General features: G+C 42.3%; 1 pseudogene; it reads left to right on the top strand.

The window, feature by feature from the left end:
- Positions 1-251: 251 nt before the first annotated feature.
- Positions 252-786, top strand: LOC110198321 (large ribosomal subunit protein eL21 pseudogene; annotated as a pseudogene).
- The last annotated feature ends 3,379 nt before the right edge of the window (positions 787-4,165 follow it).

Genomic DNA, 4,165 nt, shown 5'->3' on the forward strand with positions numbered 1-4,165 from the left:
TTCCCACTTCCAAATCACTTTACGTTTATTTTTGTACATACCCATACATGTACATGTTCTCCTTCCCCCTAGAAGGAGGATTCAAATGCAGGTTATCTGAACCCAGAGCCTGTGCTCTTCTTATTACGCTATACCATCTCTCTTACATGTATCCTCCAGTAATATTAAGCCTTAATCACCAAATGGGTGTTGCCTCAGTCCTGTTAAAGACCTTAGCTTGAAAAGGTCCAGGTCTGCTTTTTCCACCAGTTCCACCATATTTGAGTCACCAAAATGATGAACACAAAAGGAAAAAGGAGAGGGACTAGATACATGTTTTCTAGGCCCTTTCGAAAACATGGTGTTGTCCCTCTGACTACATATATGCGAATATACAAGAAAGGTGATGTTGTAGATATCAAGGGTATGGGCACAGTTCAGCAAGGAATGCCCCACAAATTTTACCATGGCAAGACTGGACGGGTCTATAATGTTACCCAATATGCTGTAGGCATTGTTGTAAACAAACAGGTGAAGGGCAAGATTCTAGCCAAGATAATTAATGTTCGTATTGAGCACATTAAGCATTCCAAGAGCAGAGATAGCTTCCTGAAGCGGGTAAAGGAAAATGATCAGAAGAAGAAGGAAGCCAAAGAAAAAGGCACTTGGGTTCAACTGAAGCGCCAGCCTGCTCCGCCCAGAGAAGCACACTTTGTGAGAACCAATGGCAAGGAACCTGAGCTGTTGGAACCAATCCCCTATGAATTCATGGCATAAATGGCTGTAAAATAAAAACAATAAAAAATTCTTGGGTTAAGAAAAAAGAAAAGAAAAGAAAAGATCCAGGTCCCTCACTGCATCCTGGGCCATCTCCAGTCATCCTGATCTATATCTTGCCACTGGACCCAGAGCAGTAAGCGAGGCTGGTAACTTTGCATAGCCCTCCCTCACCTAAATCCAGTTCACTAGCATGTCATGGCATCACCTCTCTGATGGTATTTAATGCAGTTGGTTAACCAGGCCAAAAGCAAGACTGGACAATTCCCTTGATCCAAGGATGTCCTGAATCCAAACCTAGATCTCCAAATTAAGTCTGAGCTTCATTCCCCTTGGGCTTTCCAGTCTGTGCTGCAGAGAGAATTTTAAAAGTTAAGAGGGATCTTTAGTCTTTTCTAGTTCGGAGGCATCTCTATGCACAAGACACGACAGGAGACACAAAGAAAATTTGTCCTTAGAGAATGAAGGACAAATAACAACAAAACAGTATTCTCTCAAGGTCTTGGACAGCAGGCATTATTCCATTTTTGTCTTGTGACCCCTAAAGCCTAGTACAGTGCGTTGCGCATATTTCTAACGAGACCTGTGGTTTCATCAGGGCGCAAAATTCCTGAAGAGGAGCTTCCTTTGTCAGGGCAGATGAACATTTTCTCTGCAATTTATAGCTCTGGAGAGTAGCCTGAGGCACAAAGAGTATATCTGTGACTTGTTATGGGTCACATAGTCAGTATGTGTCTGAGGTAAGACTTCAATACAAACTCTGAAGCCAGCTCTCTCTCTCCATCATGCCATGATATTCTGCATATAAGAGATACTTGATGAATTGAATTGACATGTCATGCCCCCATCTCTGGACCATTATGTAGCTTCTCCTCCATCCCTGAAGAAAAGCTGCCCCTTCTCACTTCTACCTCTTAGGAGCCCCAGATTCTTTCAAGGCTTAATGCAATTGTGACTTCCTACAAGAGTACTATCCTAATCAGGCCTGTTAACCTCACCCCAGTTACTTTGTACATTATTTCCTTATCTGGCTTTATGTTGATCCCCATAACCTCAAAAGAAGATGAAGCTCTTTGAGGGCAGATATATTTTAATTTTTGTCTTCGTGTGTTCCTACCACAAAGCCTGGCATCTGACACATAGTAGATGCTAAATCAACACATGTTGGATGAAATGATGAATCAATGAACATCTTCTTAGCAGATGGTCTCTGTGAGGTGAGCCCTACCCCAAAGAAAAGCCATCTGATGGCCAACCTTCTGGTGTTGACCCTTTCTCAACTTAACTAAGTTGGTCTTCATAAAACAAAAACACAGTTTATCACTGGGCCCATACTCTGGAACCTAAAATTAAAATGATTAAAATGAAGTTGGTCAATCTTTCCAGGCTGGGAAAAATTACTAGGGCTTGTGCTTGACTGAAATAACTCTGAACCAAGGATCAACTACTTACACATCATGACACATCGAATGGGATTTCAGTGGAGGTTTTTTCTTGGTTCCCTCTGGCTACCCTCACATTCTCAGAAATGAGTAATTGGAGAACATGGAGTTGACTTCAGACTGGGGGCTGGTCTTTAGATAGCCAAAGAAGACACTCTGTAGGCCCATCTTCTCCTTTTCTCCAATGCCATGGTTCATTCACGGCCAAGACCCCAAGGGCTTTTAATGCGGTTGGTTAACCAGGCCAAAAGCAAGGCTGGACAATTCCCTTGATCCAGGGATGTCCTGAATCCAAACCTAGATCTCCAAATTAAGTCTGAGCTTCATTCCCCTTGGGCTTTCCAGTCTGTGCTGCAGAGAGAATTTTAAAAGTTAAGAGGGATCTTTAGTCTTTTCTAGTTCGGAGGCATCTCTATGCACAAGACACGACAGGAGACACAAAGATATATAAGACATAGTCTAGATCCTTCAAGAACTTTCAATCTAGTTGGAAAATCAAGACAGAAGTTAAAATCTCTACATATCATAAAATATAAAGTCCCTCTTACTTGCCCAAGGTCACAATCACACAGATAGAAATACAATTCAAACCCAGCTCCCTTGAATTCTTTTTTTTTCTTTTTTTACTGTACCATGCTATCTTTACTAGCATGAATAAAGTTTCTGCTCGAAAGTAGGCTATCTCCACTGACAGGCATTTTCAAGTGTGGCCTTGGACAAGTCATATAACCTTCATGGGTCTTGCTTTCCTCATCTCCTTGATTTTCCTCAATTTCCAAGGGGTCTTCTTGCTCTAAATGTAGAATCCTGTCATCCTAATGTGGTGTCGTGGCATTGGCTACACTGGGTACTGGAGTGATCTTCAAAGGCTTTGTGAGAAAAATGATTTAGGCCTTGAAGTATGGATGGACTAGATGAAAGAGGGATAAGGCACTTGAGTGGAGGGGAGGAGGGGAGAAAAACGGATTCAGAGGAACATAGAGCCATAAGTGAGAGGCAGTATAGTATAATCAATTAGAAAGATAAGTTCAGATCCAATATCATATATTGGCTCTGTGACTGGACCAATCATTTAACTTCTTGGGGCCTCAGTTTCTATATCTATAAAATGGGAGTGGGGAAGGTCTTATCCAACTTGTATTCTATGATCCTAGTAGAGCTGTAAGGAATCTTATAGCTCCTCTAATCCAATCATTCATTTTCAGATGAGGAAACCAAACCTCAGAGAGGTAAAATAAAACTTGCCTGAAGTCATACAGAAAACAAACAGAACCTAGTCTTTGACTCCAAATCTAGAGTTCCTTTCATTATGGCTTGCTGTATTTAGTTCTGTAAGGGCTATTTATCTTCACAATGAGGCAAGTGTCACATTAGCATTTGGCCAGGTGACCTGGGTTCTAGTCCCAGTCTTTCTACCAATTACCTGAGACCTTGAACAAGTTAATTCACCTCTCTGAGCCTCAGTTTCCTAAGATGTAAAATGAGGGAGCTGGGTAAGAGGACCTCAAAGGTCCCCAACGGTTCTGAAATGGATGATTCAAAGTCCAGCCTTGCCAGGAAGTCAAAAAAGGACTTTTCTGCTAAAGCTCCCTAATGAATTTCCCCATCTGTCGAATATTCCTATCTGCTCATGAGTGGGGTGGGGATGAATTAGCTGATATTTGCATTGGGCTTTCCCAGAAAAGCCATGGCTGCAGGGAAGTCCCCTTGCTGTAATCCAAGATAGTGCCTCCTCTGCTAGCTAAGGAAATGTGTTGTGTGTGTGTGTGTGTGTGTGTGTGTGTGTGTGTGTGTGTGTGTGGCCCTCCTTCTTTGGGGGGCTTTGCAAAGAAGGACCTTTTTTTGTAAGAGAGAGCAGAGATGAGCTGAGCTCAATGGATTCAGCCTGTAATCTGAGGGGACTGTTTCGTGAATGAAGAAATGAGTAACACTAAAGACTGAAAAAGGATGTCACCAGGGAATGCAGG

Source organism: Phascolarctos cinereus, unplaced genomic scaffold, assembly GCF_003287225.1.
Source record: "Phascolarctos cinereus isolate Bilbo 61053 unplaced genomic scaffold, phaCin_HiC Scaffold_4;HRSCAF=312, whole genome shotgun sequence".
In the NCBI taxonomy this organism is placed as follows: domain Eukaryota; kingdom Metazoa; phylum Chordata; class Mammalia; order Diprotodontia; family Phascolarctidae; genus Phascolarctos; species Phascolarctos cinereus.